This window comes from Camelus ferus, chromosome 33, assembly GCF_009834535.1.
Source record: "Camelus ferus isolate YT-003-E chromosome 33, BCGSAC_Cfer_1.0, whole genome shotgun sequence".
Taxonomy (NCBI): domain Eukaryota; kingdom Metazoa; phylum Chordata; class Mammalia; order Artiodactyla; family Camelidae; genus Camelus; species Camelus ferus.
The window spans coordinates 21,031,998-21,055,424 of NC_045728.1; the positions used below are offsets into that span (position 1 = coordinate 21,031,998).

The following is a 23,427-nucleotide window of genomic DNA, read 5'->3' on the forward strand; positions in this document are numbered from 1 at the left end:
ATAATTACCACAAATTGCTTTGCTTCCTTTTCCTTTCCTTTATCTTACTGAATTTGTAAAGTTTCATATATTTTCCTTTCTGTACAGTGACAATATGGAAGCTATGTACTATAGTTACGTTTTTCATATATTTTTTAAATAACTAAAGGTACAAAGTTTTATATAGCTTCAGGGTTAGAGTAACATTAAATGGTTCTTATCTCAGCTCTCTACTTAATGATGCTTAAGAAGCCTAAAGCAGATGATTAGATTTTGTATAGGTGCTATAAAAAGTGAACATGTATTTCCATTTCTTAGAAGACAAAAGGAAAGCTAAAACATATTTAGGTTGATACATTTAATTATATATGATTTGATTAAACTGTTTAGGTTTTATACTGATAGTAGTTTGAATTTATTCGCTCTTTAATGGATAATTTTATTTATTGTAGAAAGCCCATGCGTAGAGCCATTTCCTACAGATTTTGTTCTTTTTTCCCCCAAAGTGCTATAAACTCATACAGAATCTTGTAAACAACTCATGATTTGACAAGTCATATATTATAGTTTCTTTTATCCAAGCTGTTTTATTATATTAATGTGTCAGTTTCTTAATTCTGAATAAAGAAAAAGGAATCAAGTTTGAGAGCAGCATGTGGTATATTAAAAAGATTGTGAAAGCTTATAAGTACAGAATACATTGTCCAAGGTTAAAAACACACCTTTGCCAGAGCTGGAACATGAATCTAGCTCTTCCTGACTCCGTGTGCTTAACTTCATAAGCATTCTATGTATCCGTGGTTCTCTTCAAATATATTGCAAAATTTCTTGTAAGTCGTAGCGGATTTTTGTATCTATTAATTTTATCTTTAGGTACACAGGATACGTGTAACATGCTGCTTACACATACTATGTACTTATGCTGTTTTTCCATCTGTGTTTGTGTATTTACTGACAACAAGCACAAGTAACAACAACTAGTGCTATTATTGCTAAGTATATTTATATGATATAGCTAAGTATATTTATATGATAACACATCCTAGGGTTGAAATCAGTGCAATTAGGTAGGTACAAAGAAAAAAAAATTCTATAATATTCTGTTGCCTGAATACATGCTGTTGAATAGCCTACTCTTCACTGCTTTGCCAGTGCCAACTTGTTTCTTTACTGGCAGTGAAAACTGATAATGCTGCTGTTTGTAAAGCTTAAATAATGATTATAATTAACCTTTCAATGTAATATACTATAATTTATAAAGTGCATTGAAATACCTTATCTGTTCCACCCTCAACATCTAAAGACTATATAGAGCTACTAATTTTATTCTCATTTTACAAATATGCAAATAAGTTTCAAGAAACATTAAAACCTTATCAAGGTTATGTGACTGGGGAATGGCAGATCCTGGATGAAATCTTCTGGCACCATGTCAGAATCCTTTTAATTTTTTTTTAATTCTTCAGAAGAAATTAAAGTTAGTGATTTTTAATATGATATTGGATATTTTTAGAAACTTTATGAATCGCCATAGGTGAAAACATACTACTTTTTATTTAAATATTTTCTTGTTTTTTCTTAATAGAAACTCTGCTGGGACGAAGTTGACTTTACTCCTACATCAGGGCTAAGTTTTAATCTTGAATTAGCTTTTTGAATTAAATTATATTTAAAAGTGGCTGTGGTAAAATTTTGGTTAATAATTAATGAGAAAATTGTCCAGCAGGTGGGAGGTATTTGGTGAATAATTTACTCACATCTAAAATCAGACATACAAGGTGAAACAGCTTCTTTAAAGTAATGTTGTGTCCAAATATAATGCTTTAAACTTCTGAATCTTGTGATGATGACAGGCAGTCTGACCATTCAGGATAAAACTTTGGTTTTCAACTGTGTCTTTGAGTCCTCAGATTAACCAATCCTGTATTAACCTTACCTTGGAATCTGTGTTATGTGAGATTAGAGGCAGTCCTTACTGTTTTAGTCAGTTTGTGTCATAATTTCTCTCTAGAAATACCTAAATAAAGTAGTTATTGGGGGGAGAAAAAGATCAATGAGCCCTATGCAGCTGGAAGAGTTCCTAAAAGTAAAATTTAATTTACTTTAAAGATTATCTACATATGTTCAGTAATATTAATTATTTATTGACAGAAGCTTCAATACTGTTACATTAATATCACTTGCCATAGCTAGTTTCCTCTTTCTAGGTGGTTGTACAATTACTATATTTAATTTTAGTTTGGTCTCTTAAAGTGCAAAATGTAAGGGAACCCAGGGATGAGATACTGAGAGTATTTTAATGGTATTTATCATTTATGTGACCAAAATATCTATATGTAGACCATATTAGATTGACAGTCATCTTCCTTAAAATATAGTTGGTTATGAAAAGCTGAGAGCAAAAAAGGAAGCACGTTTGAAAAATTATATTTGTTTCAACTCCCCAGAATTTTAATTTCAATTTACAGTTTGGTTCAAATTTGAAAGAATTGTTAGAGTCAAGTCTTCCAGTCTTGGCAAGTTTTTTTTTTTCCCCCCGACACATTTGGACTGAATTGATTGCAATTAGATTGCTAGTTAAAATGTTTTTCCATTGATTTTTTAATGTGTGGGAATGTATGTGGAAGCTAAACTTCTATTAAAGGAACTGACAGGTGAAGGGGAGTGGGTGGGAAGTTAAAAGCAATTTTTCACTGTATGGTGAAGCTGGCAGCACTTAGAAGGTGTGGCTTTTAGTTTCACATACAATCTGGTACTCAGGAGAATGTTGCTGAAGATACATGCCCAATTTCTCTGTGAAGCCTTATGTATTTTAACCATTACTTTCTACTTTTTGTGCCCCTTGGATAATTAATTGTTGTGATTTCATTCTTTATTTAATAACAAACTAAAAACATTATTTTCAAAGTTTGTGGATATTATTTGGTGTTACCATAATTTATGCCATCTATATATCCTTATTTCATACCAGCTTACCAAATTTTTCTGTCTCTGTTCATCTTTCCTTCTATCTGTTATGGTCATTTTTACCAAGGTTTTTATCTAAGTCTTATCCATTTATTGAAATTTTTAAATTATCTGGTTGTTTCTTTTGCTGTGCAGAAGCTTTTTAGTTTGATGTAGTCCCACTTGTCTATTTTTGCTTATTGGAGGAGGTCATTGAGAGGACGTGACAGATCAGTGACCCATGCAATTGGAGGCTCCTTACCTCTTCACTTCCTTGGAATGTGTGTTCCACCCACTGTTCCCACACTAGGAGCTGTTTCAAGGACATAGCACTGGAAGAGTAAGGTGTTGTTTAGACCTGAACTAAGTACATGACTGAACCCAGTTAAGGCTTCTGTATAAACTTTTAAGGTTCTGGTAAGCAGATGCAGAGATCTACTCATCTTGTGTCCATCCAAGCCCAAGCCTCTTATGTAAGTTCCCTTGCTCATTAAAACTGCCACCTACCAATCTGGAGTGGTCTGCCTTTTCCCTTGGTCTCCCTTTGCTCTCCATGTACAGGGGCTAGTTTGCAAAACAACATTACTTTTGTTGCTTTTGTTTTTGATGTCATACCCAAAAAAATCTTTGCCAAGACCAATGTCAAAGAAATTTTTCCCTATGTTTTCTTCTAGGGTTTTAAAGATTTCAGGTCTTATGTTTTAAGTCTTTAATATATTCTGAGTTAATTTTTGAGTGGTATCAGATAGGGGTCTAGTTTCAGTGTTCTGTGTGTGATTACTAGTTTACCCAACACCATTTATTGAAGAGATTATTCTTCCCTCATTCAGTGTTCTTGGCTCCCTTAGCAAATATTAGCTGACTGTATATGTGAGGCAACCTATGGAATGGGAGAAAATGTTTGCAGACCATACATCTTTTTTTAAAAATTGAAATACAGTCAATTACAATTTGTTAATTTCTAGTGCACAGCACAATGTCCCAGTCATGCATACAGATACATATATTTGTTTTCATTTTTTAAATGAAAGGCAAAACCCATCTATTTGATAAGGAGTTAATATCCAAAATTTATTAAAAACTCATACACTCAATAGCAGAAAGCAAACAGTTGGGTTAAAAAATGGGCAGAGGACCTGAATAGGCATTTTTCCAAAGAAGACATACAGACAGCCAACAGGTACAAGAAAAGTTGCTCAGCATCACTAATCATCAAGGAAATGCAAATCAAACCCACAAGTAGGTATCACTTTATACCTGGTAGAATGACTGTTGTCAAAAAGACAAGTGATAACAAACTTTTGTAGAGAATGTGGGGAGAGAGCACCCTTGTGCACTCTTTTTTTTAAATTATCTGGTTGTTGGGAATCTGGTGTTTTTAAAATTATCTGGTGGGAATCTAAATTGGTATAGCCACTATAGAAAACAGTATGGAGGTAGAGATTCCTTACAGATTACCAGTAGAACCACCATATGGTCAGCACTCTCACTTCTGGGTGTATACTGGAAGGAAAAGGAAATTATTCACAATGGCCATGTGACTATGTGTCCATGTAAAGATGACTAGATTATACATATATATACCACTGATATTTTATATATTGAATCTCTGAATGTACATTTGCAATAGAGTATATTATTCAATCATGAAGAAGGAAATCATGCCATTTGTGACAATATAGGTAGATCTTGAGGGCATTATGCCCAGTGAAATAAGTCAAACATTATCTCACATACATCTCAGCAATGTTCTCCTAGGGAAGTCTACCCAAGCAATAGAGATAAAACCAAGAATAAACAAATGAGACCTAATTAAACTTACAAGCTTTTGCACAGCAAAGGAAACCATAAGCGAAACAAAATGACAACCTATGGAATGAGAGAAAATTTTTGTAAAAGATGAAACTGACAAAGGCCTGATCTCCAGAATATATAAGCAGCTCATAAGACTTAATAAGAAAAAAAAGCCCAATCCAAAAATGGGCAGAAGACCTAAACAAGCAATTCTACAGTGAAGACATATGAATGATCAATAGGCACATGAAAAAATGCTCAGTAGCACTAATTATCAGAGAAATGCAAATCAGAACTACAGTGAGGTATCACCTCACACCAGTCAGAATGGCCATCATTCAAAAGTCCACAAATGACTAATGCTGGAGAGGCTGTGGAGAAAAGGGAACTCTCCTACACTGCTGGTGGGAATGCAGTTTGGTGCAACCATTAAGAAAAACAGTATGGAGATTCCTCAAAAGACTAGGAATACACTTACATATGGTGCAGTAATTCCACTCCTGGGCATATATCCAGAAGGAACCCTACTTCAAAAAGACACTACACCCCAGTGTTCATAGCAGCACTATTTACAACAGCCAAGACGTGGATACAGCCTTAATGTCCATCAACAGATGACTGGATAAAGAAGAAGTCATACATTTATACAGTGGAATACTATTCAGCCATAAAAGCTGACAACATAATGCCATTTGCAGCAACGTGGATGCTCCTGGAGAATGTCATTCGAAGTGAAGTAAGCCAGAAAGAGAAAGAAAAATACCATATGAGATTGCTTATATGGGGAATCTAAAAAACAAAACAAAACCAAAAAACAAAAATACAAAACAGACAGACTCATAAACATAGAATACAAAGTTGTGGTTCCCAGGGGGATGGGGGGTGGAAAGGGACTGGGATTTCAAAGTGTTGAACAGATAAACAAGATTGTACTGTGTAGCACAGGGAAATATATACAGGATCTTGTGGTAGCTCACAGAAAACAAAAGGTGACAATGAATATATGTTCATGTATAACTGAAAAATTATGCTTTACACTGGAAATTGACACAACATTGTAAAATGACTATAACTCAATAAAAAAAGTTAAAAAAAAAAAGAAAATCCAGAACACAGAAAGGTAGCTACACATTTTTCCCAGATGAGGTACACAGGGTGGTCTTCTGGGAAGGCGTCCGTCACCTCTCATCCTCCCCCACACCCCCGTCACTTTAAGGTTACTGCTTAAACTTTGGTTTTAAACCTGAGATGAGATCCCCAGAACAGTGGCAATGACTGGACTTTCCCAGGCTGCTTGGCATTCCCCCTGGTCCTGTGCCAAAGTCTCTTTCTGATTCTGGATGATTCCAGCTGAACCCTTGGTGCAACCCCTTTCTCATCTCCCAGACCTGTAACCTGTCTCTCTGCAAGCCCACATGCAGACTCTCCCTGAATGCTCTGGCAGGCGCTGGTGGTCTCACTCCAGCCCATCTGTTTCACCCAGTAACAAATACCACGGGAGCATTGGGGGAGAAAGGACTCAACTGAGACTTAGTTAGCAGGAACCCTAGACCGTGGGAGGTGAGAAACCACACTTTGCTGTCCACAAACACTTCGGCCAAGGCGAGCCGGAGGGATCTCCCCGGTTCCCAGTTTTAATAGCTCTGCAGCAGAAGACACAGAAATGTGTCCACACGGACCCCCCCGGCACACACACTCCCCCTCTCCCCTCCTCACCTGGACACACTCGTGCACGCACACGAGGCAGGGATCACAAAAGGCACTCACAGGATCTCCAGATCGCGCAGCGCTCTGAAGGCTCCATCTTCAATGCAGCCAATGCAGTGGTTGTCCAGCTGCCTGCAGGAAAGCAAAGGGAGAGCATGAAGGCTGCACAGGGCAGCACCAAGGAGCCAGCCGGCCACGGTCCCCCGAGTGCCCGGTTCTGCTTGTCCCCACCAGGAGCTCATGCAGAGCCAGCCTGCCTGCCACGCTGCTCGCCTCTGTGCCCTAACTGGGGGAGCCACACAGACAAGTGCTCCTAAGGCTGTCAGGTCTCAGTAAATATTAATTGTGTTTTTGGAGGGGGGGGGCAGAAGAGAGTCATCTCATTACATTAGGACATCGAATTCATTACGAGCTGTTACCGTCATGCCACTGAAACAATTTCTTTAAAGCCGAAGGCCTGTACATCATTGGAGGTCCCTGCTCTGCCCTCCGTGACCTCCCAGAATGCTTCTTTCCCCCCTCTGTCTGTCTCCCTGGCTCCCTTTTACTGGAAGTTGCAGCCTTCTACTCTGACACAGTGCTAAATCGCAAGGCTTTACCTGCCCAAGAGCGGCGAGGGTGCATGGGGAATATACCAATTCCAAATTAGACTCAACTAATCTAATTTTATAGTCTTTTTATTATTCTAAGCACCAAATGTCTGTGGTGGCTTGATGCCTCTGTGCTTTGTTTTTGGGGCCCGTCTGGTAGGTCATTCTACTGAAGCATTTTCTGATTAAATACAGATTCCTTCGAACTGCAACAACCAGCATCAACATTAAGGAGATTCACTGATGGAAGCGTTTCTGATGGGGGGGGGGGATATCGTTATGGCCTTAAAGATGTACCACTTAAATTTAAATTAGGGAGAATTAAATGCACCTCTTTTGGGACTTTTTTCCCACTTATTTCCCTTTCCGTCTTTTGAGCATGAAGAACATGGTTTTTTGTTTGTTTGTTTTTAAGATGCCTTAACGGATGTACATTCTAGCTGGGACCTGGGTTTATCTTAGCTTGAGGGATAACAGACAAGACACCATTATCTCAAATCCAAATATGCCTGTGTAGGTCTGGAGATTTACTGTGACCACACTCCAACTTAAATGTCATCTATTATAAATATATAACTTATTTAATTAAAAAAAGATGTTACACAGAAAATGGTTATTATCACTAGACTATTATATTTTTTGTGTGGAACACACCACACTGTCTTTGAGGGAACCGGTCGAAAGAAGTGTGGCTGAACTGAAAAGCTCCCTCCTAGATTCCTTTATCTTCTGTCTCAGACAAAAATCAGTCCGTTGCAGGTGGGGGGCTCTCCTGACCCTGGAATCTTCATTTGAAACTTGGGCTCATCTATTCTAAGACAACTCTCCGTGGAAGATGTGTCAAAGCTGCCTTTGGTAGCCCTCTTGGAGCATTTTATAGCCTGCTGAAGGGAGATGAAATTACAATTAAAATCTTATTATCATTGAAAAAATATATAGATGCAGGATTGCATAAAGGTGCGAGAATGAAACCTGCACAATCAGAGTGACGGAGTGCATCGCCGCAGAAGGGCTCTGCCACGGTCTCGTGGGGGGTGAATCGTCTCAAAAAACGCTGACGATGCAACACATTAGACCTTTAGGATGAAAGGACAAGCAGGAAATGGGTGTCTTGAGAAGCAGAAGCACTCTGCAGGTTGCCGGGTTCTGTGTCTAGTGTTCAGAGGTCTTGCTGAAGCCAGCTCACACGGACCTCAGCGTTCCTGCTGCCCCGCATTCTTCTGGAGCCTCTCCCAACGTGAGTTTACGGAACACCCTTTTTGTAGGTTTCCCGTAAGTGTTGGGGCCACCCACACCCCGCAACGGCTCTATGCAGGCAGCCTAGACCTACTGCCCAACTTCCAGATTTATCATCAGTTTAAGGCCCAATGAATCAACAACTCCTGCCCCACGCCAAGGCCACCAAGCCTCACCAAGCAGAAGTGTAGTGGAGCTGGCTTTGGGCTCCAAGAAATTGTCCAATGATCGTGCTGAATTTGGCAAAAGCGGCATCATCCACCTAAGTAGAAAAGTACCTAAACCACCAAATTGGGAAGTGCAGGGCAGCGAGCAGAGGTGGCAGATAGTGGCCCATCTGCTGCTGTGCAGACACTCAGAGAGGTCCTGGCTATTAAAATACTATTGATTTGCTAGACTTGTGAAGCGTTTTCTATTCCTCTTCTTTATGAGAGCAGCAGAAACCAAACAGGAAGTTCTAAACGTACAGAAGTTTACGTGGAAAGAATGCAATTTGCAGGGGAGAAGAAACTCGGAAGAGAAAAAATGAGGTGGTAGAAAGAAACTTACTAACTACTACATATAACAGAGATAAACAACAAGGTCCTACTGCACACCACAGGGAACTGCATTCGATCCCTTGTAACAGCCTATAATGAAAAAGAGTATGAATAGGAACATGTATATATGTATGTGTAACTGAATCACTAAGCTGTACACCAGAAATTAAGACCTTGTAAACCAACTATAGTTCAACTTGAAAAGAAAAGATAATAGGAATTTTTTAAAAGGGTAGGGAGAAAGGAGATGAGCAAAAGATAAAAAAAAATCCACTACTCAGTGTCCCACCAGGGTCCTGCAACCCAGGAGACAGAAGTGGTGGGGACAAAGGGTCTCTGAGAGGACCCTGCTCATGTTAAGGCTCAAAGTGGAGATGTCTAGTATGTTATCAATTACGTGATGCTTAAATAGTTTCAGTGGGTGGCACTGAAAAATGCTATGAAGCAGCAAGATTTCACGAGAATTCTTGGTTGAAAAGAGTGACTCAGTCCCTCAGCAAACATCACATTAGAGGTGTCATCTTCAAACTTAAAATTATTGCTCCTCATAATAACCAGACAGCTGCAATTAAACTAAGAAAAGAAAAAAACCCAAAACCTAATGTTCTGTAATTGTAGTTACTGGCACATGGACTAACTGGAACCAAATAGGTCAGAATCCTAAAAAATTGTTGAAAGAGCTGTAATGACAAAGATGACAAAGAAACCACAGCTCTACTTTAAAAAAAAAAAAAAAAAAAAAAGAAAGGCTAGAGACTTGTCTGGCAGCCTTAGAACCACCTACCTGCAGGCAGAAAGCGGGTGGAGAAAAGAGTGCATCCTCAAAGATGGGCATCCCCTCCCCCGAAACCCACATCAGTTGAAGCCAATGGTGAAGAGACACAAGACCACTGGAACCCGGAGCTCCACAGAACAATATATTTATAAAGCAGTTCCTCCTTAAGATCAGAATAATGTCCTAATTATAGGAAAATGCCCAACTTGAAGGTAGGGGGTCTTCGTAAGGGCATTCAATGGCTCTCCAAGCTGCACTACTGATTGCTACAGTTTCCTCATTCTTTTCCTTTCTGAACAGGATTAGTCTTACAGATTCACCATCATACTGGGGTGAGGTGAGGAGGTAACATCTTTCAATTCACGGATTAGTAGACAATGAGGAGCTACACTGAAGCCTGACAAAGAACTGTGCTTCAACTGGAAATCCTGGCCTTTCAGGTGGATACCGTTCTGAACGGGACTCTGGGCTGTTTGCTTTGGGGAGGGGCTGAGCAGGTCTCTGTTCGAGGAAGAGTGGAAAGGATATCTGGCTGTTAGAAAGGGAGATTCTGGCAGAGACTGACTAGATGCCTCCAAATGCATTTACTTTTCTTTCTGGGCACGCGAGCAAACCACACCTCCTAGCCCTCTTGGACCTAGTTGAGCTGGATGTGTTGGTTCTTACCCACACACTGTGGGCTGAAGGGAGGTAACACACCTGTGATTCGGCTGTTAAAAGGAAGCATGCTAACCATCTATTTCCTTTCCTTATCAACTGATATCAAGCCATGTGTTGATGACAGAAAGCCACCTGGGTCCCTAATGACTATGTGGAGCAGAGTCCCACCCCCAACTCCACTGAGACACATGGAATTAGGATGTGAGTAAGACAGAAATTGCTGATGATGTTAAACTACTAAAAGTTGAAGGATTGTTTGTTAACAGCAGCTAGGGTTACTTACCCTATGGTTTACTAAAGAGGTTTTGGATACGCGTACTCAACTTTCTACTACTGACATTCCTATAATTATTGTTATGCCTTTAATGTAAGTATACTTGTTTCGGCTTTTAAACACAAATGTAAACATCTCTATTTAGAACTCACATTACTAAAATGGTGTCAGCTATGCCAACAAAGACACAAGATGTGTAGAAAAATCCCTTCAGTGACCCAAGTGTAGCCCCAAGCAGCAGTGACAAGGGAGCCCACTCAGCCCCGTGAAACCCTCCCCAGCACCGCAGACCAGGGGAGAGTGCGAGGCTCGCGGTCAGGCAGGCGGGGCTCAGTGAGCCACAGTGCGTCCCTTTCAGCTAGCACACGCAGCACAAACAAGGCCAGGGAATCACTGCAGGCAGATTTCATGATGAGCTTGGGGTTCAAGGAGGGGCTCAGAAACCTGCCTGTTGAAAACACAAATGAACAAATGATACAAGAATGGATGACAGGCTTTTCACAAAAATATTTCACGGAGATCAAAGACCTGACAATCCATGTGCATTGCTGGGTTATGGCCATGTGATTTGAATAATTTATTTAACCTCTTTAAGCCTAGATGTCTTATCTATGAAAGATGATAATGGAATATACCTCATGGGGCTGCTGTAAGATTAAATGAAATCTAATATTTAAAGAACCTTGCATAATATCAAGCCACAGTAAGCGAGGGGTAAAAATGTTAGCTGTCATCATCTGGTTCTTGTGAGAGCCCTGCCACTAAGTTGGTTCATCTCAAGTTTCATCACTTGAATGACGGGGATAAAGATGCCTGACCTACTTATTATGTGGATCTCATGAGACAATGGATGTGACACTTGTCCTGCGACAAGGTTATTTTGACATGCTACTCTGTGCTGGTGAATGACAGCAAGGTCCCACAAGCTTCCATTAAAAGCTACTGTAGCCAGAATGTTTTCACAAAGCCCGTTTCTCTTGTGACCAAAGAACTCACCCTGGGAGACGATGGCTGGCCTGTGACTAAGTGCAAAACTAACTGGTTTAAAAAGAAGCAAATGGATGACTCATATACAGAATAAAATTCATGTTCTCTCTCACCATTTGAATTAACTGTCCCTGAGCTATTTAAAGCTGATGAGATTTTATTTTTCCAGTGAAAAGCTTTAAGATTACATACCCAATGGTACTAACATTTTTAATAGTATCTTTTTTAAAAAAAAATTTAGCACTAGAAGAATTTTGATAAACCAGTTGATAAAGACTATTATTAAAGGAAGAGGGGAGTGTCTCACAGATAAACTCATACTAGCTACCCGTTAATCGTTCACCAGGGATGGCTACACAGAACAAATGATGCCAAAAGTTCCCAGTGACAAATAAACACCCTGCACAGTCCATTCCAAAAAGCTCACACCTGACAAGCTGTAAATCAAAACCACCAGCCCCAAAGGAATCTATTCTGACAGGTTTCATCAGCTCCTCTGCCATGGGCAGATCCAAGAGGGGAGGAAAGCTAAAACAGCAACCAAAAATGTTATGTAAATTGCCTAATTTAATGTCTAATACCACCAAAATGACACTGTCTCCAATTGACACAGGTAACAAAATGGCACATATAATCACCCCAGCTTCCCACTGTAAACCTGCTTGCATAAGATCTTCTTAGGTATTTACATTTGAACTATATGTCTATACATTTTCTCTCCGTCCCCTCTACATACATCAAATATACAAGTATGGGTGTACACACGCACACGCGCGCGTGCACACACACACACTAAATATTTAGATGATCCCAAATACCGTCTCTATTTAAAAAATAACTTTAGCATATGTTCAGGGAAAAGCATAAATAATGTGAAAATACTAAGTGATTTCTTAATTTGGGAAGACATACTATAGGAGGAATTAAAGTTTTATCCTATGTTCAGCTCTAACTTTATAGTTAAGCCAATGATTCCCAGATTCCATTTAAACAAACCCTATAAATAACAGATTGAGAAACAATCCCTACAGTAAATTATATTTAAATTACGCCACACTGCAAACTGTTCAGAGAGGGTCTCACATGAAGACGCTTTTACCAGATTCCGTAGTGTAGATGTTTTTAGAGGACCTCCTTCCTGAGGATTACCTTTTGCTGAGCTCTTGGTATTTCCCCCTGCATCACTCTCAGTTCCTTGTTCATCTGCATCTTCCAAAGGGCTGCATGACAAAAGCCTGATGTAGAGCTTCAATGTCACTGCTGCTCCTGTCTGTAAGAAATATCTTTGAAATAAATGTCATCTCTAGCATGACCACACAAATACATGAAAATATAAAACACTAATGTCATCCCTTAGCCTACCTGTCATCCCTTAGCCTACCAGAAATGGTGAACAAGGCTGTGGGACAATATGATGAGATAAAGACAGAGTGAAACACACACCTTGGTAGCACGTGGCCACCAGCATGAAATCACAACAGGCGCTAACCACTGTCAGCAGGCAGAGACGTGTCCTGACGTGGTTGTAAGATCTCACTCCACTAGTTACTGTCTCTTCCCACCATCCATAATCAGTCTCTGCACTGGATACAACTACTCCTAAATTTCTCAGAGTGACATTATTTTGCAAGGATTCTGTTTCTCCTCTGCCTCTCTTTCTCGCTCTCTCTCTCTGCCTCCCAGTCCCACTAAGCATCTCATCTTCTGTGTTTCTTCCACTGACATTCACTCTAGCGTTGCCATCCAATATGTGTTCCAATATCCTGCTAAAGCTGCTGTAACAAAAAAGTAATTTTCTAGTGGCCAAATCCAGCCTTTAAATTTCTTCCACTGTTATAATGTTCTTCGCTCTGTGAGACATCTGACATGGCCCCTTTCCTGGGAACTGTTTCTTCCCTAAGCGCCCTCCTCTCCCCACCACTCTGATGGATACTTCTCCATCTTTTATGGTACATTGCTCACCTCAGGACTCCATCTTTAGCCCTCTTTTAAAAACCTCTCTTTTTAGGGGGGAGGGCTGGATAATTTCATCAAGATCCTTTGCTTAATTATTACCTATATGCATGTGATTTGCAGATCTATGTCTTTTGTCCTTAATTCTTTTCTGAATATTAAACTCCCAAATAGACATTCAGACTGGTCTATATGTAAATCACATCTAACACAACCTCAAATGAATTAATTATATTCCCCAACAAAACCAGTTCTACTCCCAGGATCTGCTGTTTTGTCTGTGGCATGATTACTCACCCAGTCATCCACAATAGAAAACCTGATGTCACTGTTCACTCGTCCTTCCCTATTAAACTCCTCCTCTTCCCATCAAGAAATAAACTCTGGAAGAAAGAATTCAAAGGATCTAATGGCAATAATGATCTAAGATTTTCATAAGTATTTTCTTAACTGATTTTGTAACTTTCATTACTAACAGTGGAATTTTCAAAGTTGGAGAAAAGAATAAAAGTGTCATAGAAGAGTGGGAAAAAAAGGAGAGAAACAAGGTGACCAGTCTCCTTTTCTCTTGATACCCATGACTAAGTGATTAATACCTAAAAAGAAAATAGTATATACAGCCTCCTCTTCCTCTGTATAATCTGTAAATTGTGTAGTATAAAATTCTGAGGGACAATTTTCAACTCTAAATGTAAGAAGTAGCCAAGTTCTACATATGACTATGTAAGAATGCCTTACAATGGGCTATCTTTCTAACTAATGCTTCAGGTTGTAATAGAGGAGAACAAATCTGACACCATATTAGCTCTGTTCCTGTGGCTTTAACCCTGTGCCCTGTTTTCTAGGCTCAGTCTTGCCAGCTCTGCACATTTTGTGAAACAATGTTGCCTTTAGCCTGAAATACACAGTAGAGCCAATTCTCGGGGCTCTGACCTTTAAGGATGTCAGCACTTCTGCACTTATGTAGAGATGGCAAGTTGCAAAATAGAAAATAACCTTTGTTTTGTTGGATGTTTACAGGGACACCATGGCCTGACACACATGGACAGCTGCAGGAACAAAGAATTCCTGCAGCAAGAAGTTTGCACCTACCAACCACAACACCACCTCTGGTTGTGTGTGTGTGTAAAAGGAGCCTGCACTCTGACTGGAGCAGGATGGTTCAAGACATTAGTTGGCCATCCTCTCAGTCTGCCAGCTTTCTGAATAAAGCCGCTATTCCTTGCCCCCAACACTTCATCTCCTGATTTATTGACCTGTCGTGCAGCGAGCAGAATGAGTTTGGACTCATTAACAAGGTCACCACTTGAAGCATTTGAAGCATGCCCCAAAAGGAATAGAGTTGCTTAAATAAACTAAAAACAAAAAAGTAGGGAATATCAGAGCAGAATCACTAATTAGGTGGCAGGGATATTCAGTAGGACTTGAGGGAAAAGAGCTTGCCTGCCCCTAAACCGTCTATCAGACTCAGAGTAGCCTGACTGAAGGAGAGAACTGATTTTATGAAGAAAGGAAAAAGGCACAAAGTGATTTTTTCTTCTCTACAGAAATACCAGTGGGTGTAACTATCGCTTAATATGGATAAAGGAAATGATCCCAATGGTAAATAGCACAGCAGTACTGAACACTCAACCTAATGCAACAGCTGAGAGGTGTCAGAAAGAAGGGTTTCTGGCTTAAAGCAACAGCAGAGCAAACATGCAGAAAAGCAAATGACCTAAAAGTCAGAAATCAGAAATGGAAGACAGAGAGGCATCATGGGCTGCTTAGACGACAGAGCAGGAGAAAGGTATGTTTCTACTAATTTGAGTCATTAACCCAACGGATATTAAAAATAATTCCAGGGACATGTATGTTAAATTTATTCATGCACTTTATAGAGAGAAAAGTAAAGGTCTGACTTCTCTGCCTTTTATATTAAAAAGAGAAGATACTGTGTAATTATTTTGTATCTTATTACAAGTAAAAACCTTCCTATTTTTTTCCAACATTACACCATGAGAAGTGTCAAATCCTATTGTGCAGAGGCAAGGGTCCCAGTGTGGAGAATGCTGTCACACCCAGTGACTGCGCTAGTCACACAGACACAACACAGAACAGCACTTGCCCCTGAGACAGTAGACAACAAACAAAAGGCTAGATCTGGCCCTCATTTACAGTCACCAGCTGTTTAAGGACAATAAAAAACAAAGAATTTCATGATTAATATTTAAAAAGATAATCTTTGACAACATAGATTTGCAGCTGCCCCTGCCTCCTGACCACACTGGGCCCGCCTCCCGGGAGCCGGCCGACATGGAGATGTGCACCCCGTGAATCTGGGGTAGCAAAGGCCGACCCCAGACCTGGCCAAGGGGGAGATGGGAGCAAATACAGGGGCTCACTGGGGCAGCCCCACCTCTTCACTGCAGCCCCTGACCTTACCGACCCGCCTCCAGGGGGCCGTCACCCCTGGAAACACGCATACTATCAACCTAGGGCAGGCCAGGCCACCCTGAGGCCAGGCATTTGTGGACATGGGAGCAAACTGATTGACTCACCCGAGTCAGTTCGCTACCCAAGACGGCCCTATCCCCTGATCTCACCTCAACAACATCTCAGGACCTGGCTGAGGAGACTTAAATCCCGCAAACCTGGGATAGTAGAGGCTGCCCCCAGGCCAGGAGAGGGGGAGATGGGAGCAAAGCCACAGGCTGGCCCAGGGCAGCGCCCTCTTCTCCCACCGCCCCTGCCGCCGCCACCGCCGCATCAGCTGCCGCCGCTGTGGTCTTCCCTGCTGCTTGCTCCCTGGCCGAATCGCGCAGGCCTCCAGGAAGGAGGCTGACCTCAACACGTGAGTCCTGCAAACCTGGGGCACCAGACGCTGCCCCCAATCCAGGCCGATGGCGAGATGGGAGTCAATGCGACGGCTTGCACAGGGCAGCCTCACTCCCACCACCCCACCACCGCCCTGGGCCCTGACCCAACCATGCCAGCCTCCTGGGAGCCGCCTGACCTAAAGACGTGGGTCCAGTCAAACTGGGGTGGCAGAGGCCACCACCAGGTCACGCTGTGGGGGAGATGGGAACAAACGCATGGCTCCCAAGGGGCAGCCCCCCTTCTCCCGCAGCTGCTCCTACCGCCACCATCCTCCCAAGCCCCCTGACCACACTCAGCCCGCCGTCTTACCAAACTGGCTATAGAGTTAACAGATCCCCAACAGAATCAAAGCGATTTGTGATAAACCTACAGCCAGCACAATACTCCACCGAGAAAAGCCGGAAGCCTGTCTGCTAAAATGGGGAACAAGACAACGATGCCCACGCGCACTACTTCTACTCAACAGGGTATTGGAAGTCCTCGTAGAGCAACTGAACAAGAACAAGAAAAGTGGAAAAGAAGAGGGAGAACTCATTCTATCTGGATGACACAATCCAATAGACAGAAAACCCTGCAGGCTCCACATACAAAAATGACTAGAGCTGAGAAAAGAATTTGGCAAGGCAGCAGGACACAACAACAACGTACAGGAATTAGTGGCATTTCTTGACACGAAACTAATAATCCCTTTTAAAATGGCATCCAAAACAAGACAATGCTTAGGAGTACATCGGACCCAGGAAGTGAAAGACTTCTATGCAGAGGACCTACAAAACCCTGGCAGAGGAAATTCAAGAGGACTTGAGGAAGTGGAAAGACAGCCCACGTTCTTGCACTGGAAGAATTCGTCATGTTCCAACGGCCACACTGCCCAAAGCAAGCTACAGATTTAATACGATCCCTATCAAATTACCCACCCCATTCTTCACAGAACTACAGCAAAGCATCCTAAACTTCACGTGGAATCACAAAAGTCCCAGAATGACCAAAGCATTCCTGAAGAAAAAGACCGAAGCTGGACGAATACCCCTCCCAGACCTCACACGATACTACAGGGCTACAGGCAAAACAGCACGGTATTGGTCCAAAAACAGACACACGGGATCAATGGAACAGGACACAAAGTCCGGAAATAAACCCACGCACGCATGCTCAATCAGTCGATGACAAAGGAGGCAAGAATATGCAATGGAGGAAAGACAGTCTCTTCAGTAAGTGGTGCTGGGAAAACTGGATGGCTACCTTGTAACAGACTGAAATTAGAACATTCTCTGACAGCACGTACACAACGAAACTCAACTCAACACGGACGAGAGACCTCAACGTAAGACCAGATACCGTAAAACTCCTAGAGGAAAAAACATAGGCATGACAGTCGAGGGCGGACATTACAGCAGTGTATTTTCTGAACCAGCACCTGGAATATAGGAAATCAAAGCAAAAATCAACAAACGGGATCCAATTAATCTCACAAGCTTTTGCACAACTAAGGATACCATCAACACAATGAAGAGACAACCTACACGATGGGAGAAAATCTTTGCAAATGATGTGACGGATGGGAGACTCATTTCCAATACATACAGACAGCTCATACACCCTCATACCAAGGAAACAAGCAACCCAATCCAAAACTGGGCACAAGACCTACACAAGGCATTCTCCAAGGAAGACACACAAATGGCCAATAGGCACAGGAAAAAATGCTCAGCATCGCCACTTGTCGAGAGACGTGCAGATCAAAACTGCAATGGGATAGCACCTTACACCAGCCAGAATGGCCACCATTGACAAGTCTACAAATGATAGATGATGGAGGGGGTGTGGAGAAAAGGGAATCCCCCCCCCTGCACACACACACGCGCTGCTGGTGGGAGCATAGACGGGTGCAGCCACGATGGAGGACAGTACGGAGGTTCCTTCAAAAACTGAAAATGGACTTACCATGCGATCCACCAATCCCACTCCTGGGCATATATCCCGAGGAAAATAAAATTCAAAATAACACATGCACACCAGGGCTCAAGGCACCACTATTTGCCACACCCAAGACACGGGAACAACCCAAATGTCCATCGCCAGGTGACCGCATAAAGATGACGTGGTACATATACACAACGGAACACTACTCAGCCACACAAAAAGAAGAAAATAATGCCATCTGCGGTGATATGGACGGACCTGAAGGTTGTCATTCTAACGGAGGCGGACGGGAAAGAGAAAGAAAACTACACTAGGACTCTAAAAACTAGTAACAAACATGATAAGGCCACCAAAGGACTAACTGTCACTTTGATTTCTTGAACATGTATAAGCATATCTGACTGTCCTTTATGACTGGATTGCCACCTTCAGTGGATTCTCATTTTGTAGCTGGCTTTATTCCTCTGATAACAATGTAAGCTGAGAAACCTAAGCTCTTCCTAGAATCAGCAAGTAGTAAATACGTGGAAACTTAAAAAATATGTGCAATATACTGTAAGTATATAACTACATGCAATATACTGTGTACGTGCAACACAGCTGTAGTACTTCTGACCAACAACTGTGGAAGAGGAGGAAAACACAAACGGACCAAGGGATAAGTGGAACAGAATAAGAGCCCAAAAACACACCCGCAAACTTTGGGTCAATTAATCTTCGACAAAGGAGGCAAGAACGTACAGCGCAGTAAAGACAGTCTCTTCCCCAAACGATGTAGGGAGAACCGGACAGCTGCATGTAAAGTAATCAAGTTAGAATACTCCCTCACGCCATACGCAGAAATAAATCCAAAATGGCTTAAAGACTTAAACATAAGACAAGACAACACACAACTCTCGGAAGAAAACATAGGCCAAACAGGATCCCACGTACACCTCAGCCATGTTCTCCTAGGGCAGTCTACCCAAGCAACAGAAAACTGACCCAAAATAGACACACAAACGGGACCAAACTGAATTCATCAGCTTTGGCACAGCAACGGAAACCAGAAGCAGAACAAAACGACGACCTACAAACTAGGAGACAATATTTGCCAAACACGAGACTGACTAGGGGTTAATTTCCACAATATAGAAACAGCTCATCCAACTGAACGGACAGAAGACAACCCAATCCGAAAATGGGCAGAAGACGACCTCAGGAAGCAATTCTCCAGCGAAGACATACCAGCCACCAATGAGAGGCACAAGAAAAAACACGCTCCATGTTGCTAATTATCCGAGGAATACAAGTCAAAACTACAATGAGGTGGCATCTCACCCCAGTTAGAGTGGCCATCATTCCAAAGCCCACAAAGGATCAATGCTACAGAGGCTGAGAAAAGGGACCCCTCCTACACTGTCGGTGGGAATGTCGTTTGGTGAAGGCACTGTGCAAAACAGGAGGGAGAGACCTCGACAGACAGAAAATACACTGGTCAGAAGCTTTGGATCTCGGGGGCAGGCTAACAAGCTCCCAAACGCCCGGCCTTGCCCCTGCTTCTGCCCCAGCTCGCCTGTGCCCCACAGGGTCCGGGGCGGCCTCCACTCCCAGGGCAGGGCCACCCGCGCGGGAAGGCCACGCAACGCCTGAGGGCCAGTCTCAGCTAGTCCGGGGCCGTCCAGCACCTTCCCATCTCCCTGGGCTGCTTACACTTTGCCAAACCCGCCTATGAGCGGCGGCCAAGAAAGCCGCGGGGCTCAGCCAATAGAGGGGGAGGTAGGCACCCCAACCAGGGCGGGGGGCCCCGGGACCCGCCTCAGGGTCCCAACCTGGATGCACGGCCTGGACCCCACCGACGCACCCCTCCCCCCACCCTGGGCGCCTCCCCAACTGCACAGCCCAGGCCTCACCCGATGACTCCCCTACCCGCGCGCCCCCTTACCTGTCTAGCGAAGGCAGCACAGGCGACAGCAAGCGGCGGGAGGCCGAGACCCCAGGAAGCCTTCCTGCTCCGGGAGCTGGTCCAGGAGCACCCAGCTCCCGCCCAGCTTCCTCACGTTCTGGGCACGCCCCGGCGTCCCGGCGCCCTTGCGCACGAGCGGCGGTGAGCGCCCCCCCCTCCCATCCCCCTGCCCGCAGCACAGACGCTTGGCTGGGACTCCAGCAGTAGGGATGCTGCGAGTAGGGCCGGGCGGTGGGCCGGTGGAGCTTGGGGCGGTGGGGCGCGCCCAACCCGCGAACAGGGCTGGCCAGGTCCCCAACCCTAACGCGCCCCGCCACGCCCCCTCCAGAGTCCCGGCACCCAAGTAGGACCACCACGGGCCCAGGGGCCAGGTCACACCCCACCAGCCCCACTACCCCTGCTCGCCGACCCCCACCCAGTCAATGCCTCCCCACCCCCTTTCACGCCCTGTCCCCGATCCACTGCACCTCCAACACAAAGTTACTTATCCTCACACCCAAGTCCCGCCCCAGCTCTGCGCCCCACTAGGTCCTACGCTACAGCCCCTGCAAACCAGGCTCACCCCACATGCCTCACCCCAGGTTCCCCCACCGTCTGGAGATACTCCCCTAACCCTTCACCTCGGAATGACCCCCCACCTTTCAGCTGGGTCACTTCCGCTCCCAGCAACCCCTCCCTCTCAGCCTGTCCGCCCTCACCGCCAGATCGCCCCACACCCGGAATGCACCCCTACCCGAGATGACCCCCTCAGCCCTCTCCTCGCAGGAGCAGGGCGGTCCGGGCTTCGATCACCGCGGCGACAGCCGCCAGACAGGGATCCCCGGGGCCCACTGCAGGCACACAGCCCTGGGTCCCAGGTGACGGGCCCCTGCGGGCGGGTGGGCAGGGCTTGAGGCCATTCCAGTTCTCTGCCCCACCCCCACGCCCCCATCCCTCCCCCTACCCCACCTCCAAGCCCACTGCTTCCTCTGAACCCATGGGTCAGGTGGTCCTGAGCTACACACCGCTCGCCAGTGGGCCTTGGCTGCTTGATGCTGCTGCGGGAAGGGAGGGTGCAGCCCTCCCCGTAGCCCGGCCCTTGGCCCCCGGGATGGACAGCGGGCAGCAGTGGCAGTAGTGGCGGTGGCGACGGCGGCGGCGGAGGTGGAGGGCGGCAGCCCTGGGAGAGCCAGTCCACTTGCTCTCACCTCCCCCGCCGCCTGGCCTCTGCTGCCAGACCTTCCTGTAAGCAGTGTCCCCCCTTTCAGCCTGCCCCTGGGAGGCAGGCCGGCTGTCGCCAGGGGGGCGGGGTTGCGGCAGTGGCAGCAGCAGCGCTGGACATGGCAGGATTGGGGCTGCTCCATGCTGCTAGACGGGGGACTTCCTCACATTTCCCGCTGTCGCTGTCTCTGTCCCTGTCGCTGCCCCCGCCCCAGATAACTGACTGCACCACGCCCACCTCTCAGGAGCAGACACCTGAGGACAAGTCTCCAGGGACCCTGGGGCAGCAGACACCTCACTCAGAGCAGGTTGAGGGGCAGACGGGAGGAAACCCACAGGCTTCCCTGGGCAGTCCCCGCCCCCCGTTGCCGGACTCTCTACAGCCTCCCCGCCCTCGCTAGCGCCACCGCCCTTGAGGGCACAGCGCCCGCCTAGAGGGAGCCAGCCAGCACTTGGATGTGCAGCCAGTGAACCTGGGGTATGAGACGCAGAACCCAGGTCGGGCCAAGAGGGACATGGGAGCAAATATTCAGGTTTAGTGGGGAGCCCCGCCTTTCCACGGCAGCCCCTGACGGAACCTCGCCAGCCTCCCATGACCTGGCTGACAAGGAGACTTCAATCCCGCAAACCTGGGGTAGCAGAGGCCGTCCCGAGGGCAGGAGAAGGGGAGGTGGGAGGAACATTACCAACTCGCCAGGGCAGCCCCCTTAGCTGCAGTGCCTCCGCACCCTCCACCTCTATCCTCTTTCACTGAGAGCACCACGCCCGCTCCCAAGAGCAGGCTGATTAAACGGCTTGAGTCTGGCGAACGTGGGAGAGCGGAGGTCGCCCCCAGGCTAGGCCGTTGAGGACATGGGAGAAAAACCTCTGGCTCTCCAGGGGCACCCCAGTCCCCTCACGCTGTCCCTGACACCGTTCCCCTGGCGGCACTCCACCTGTATTGTGTCTGTCTGTCTGTCTGCCTGCTTGCCTGACAGTCTATCTATCCATTATAGGAGGGGAGAGGCTAGTCCATGTCTGCGTGTTTCTGTGTGTCTATCTAATGGAGGAGGAGGAGGCTAGAATGTCGGTCTCTCTCTCTGCCTACCTACATCTCTGTCAATCTATCTATGCAACGAAGGAGGCAGAGGAGGCTAGTGTGTTTCTCTATCTGCATAATTGAGGAGGAGGGGGAGGGTAGCGTGTGTGTGTGTGTGTGTGTCTGTCCATTTCTATACTTTCTATCTAATGGAGGAGGAGGTGGAGGAAGCTAGCGTGACTTTCTGTCTGTCTGTCTGTCTGCAGATGCATCTAATGAAGTAGGAGGACGCTAGTGAGTTCGTCTGTCTCTCTATTGAAGGAGTTGCGTGTGTCTGTCTCTCAGTCTGTCTAATTGTTTCTTTATCTACTAGAGGAGGAGGAGGCTAGTGTGCCTATCTATTTAAGCTATTGTAGTAGGAGGTGGAGGGTAGTCTGTCTGTCGCTGTTATCTATCTACCTATCTATCTACCTACCAGGTGGAGGCATACGAGCAGGGTAGTGTGTCTTTTCATCTATCCGTGTGTTTGAGGAGGAAGTTACCTTGTCTATCTACTTACATACCTTATTGAGGAGGAATAGGAGGCAGGTGTGTGTGTGTATATGTCTGACGATCTATCTAATGGAGGAGGAGATTAGTGTGTCGATCTACCTACCTAATGGAGGAGTAGAAAGAGGCTTCTGTGTGTGTGTGTGTGTGTGTGTGTGTGTGTGTGTGTGTGTGTGTGAGAGAGAGTCTGTCTTTCTATGTATGTATGCGTGTACCTACCCAATGGAGGAGGAGGAGGAGGAGGAGGTTAGTATATCTATTTGTTAATAAACGAATGAAGAGACTAGTGTGTCTGCCTCTCTATTTATATGTGTGTCTCTCTGTGTATTGGACGAAGCCTCCCAGGACTCGACTGACCTGGAGGGATGTCAAATGCCACCTTGAGGCAGTAGAAGGATCCCAGAGAGCAGGCTGAGGGGGACTCGGGAGGAAATCCTCAGGCTTTCCTGGGAGGCCCCGTCTTCGCTGCTGCCCTGTCTGCAGCCGCCCCGCC

The 23,427-nt window shown here is 45.0% G+C and overlaps 1 protein-coding gene and 1 long non-coding RNA gene across 5 annotated transcripts in view; one reads left to right on the top strand and one right to left on the bottom strand.

Moving 5' to 3' along the window:
- LOC116661190 (translation initiation factor IF-2-like) overlaps positions 1-14,515 on the top strand; it is a 72,844-nt gene extending 58,329 nt beyond the window's left edge. The window contains exons 3-4 of one of the 4 annotated variants that reach the window (XR_004316989.1): positions 9,867-10,006; positions 14,461-14,515. The gene's annotated coding sequence lies outside the window, so the exon portion shown is untranslated. Of the gene's footprint in view, positions 1-9,866; positions 10,403-13,918; positions 13,990-14,460 lie in introns of those variants that run through there. The other 3 variants (XR_004316990.1, XM_032472643.1, XM_032472642.1) reach the window with 3 other exon arrangements.
- On the bottom strand, positions 5,754-20,661 carry LOC116661191. The gene is made up of 4 exons (XR_004316991.1): positions 20,147-20,661; positions 13,738-13,823; positions 12,637-12,757; positions 5,754-6,558 (listed from the first exon to the last, which is right to left on the bottom strand). It is a non-coding gene; the product is annotated as an uncharacterized LOC116661191 (long non-coding RNA).
- Between the last annotated feature and the right edge of the window lie 2,766 nt (positions 20,662-23,427).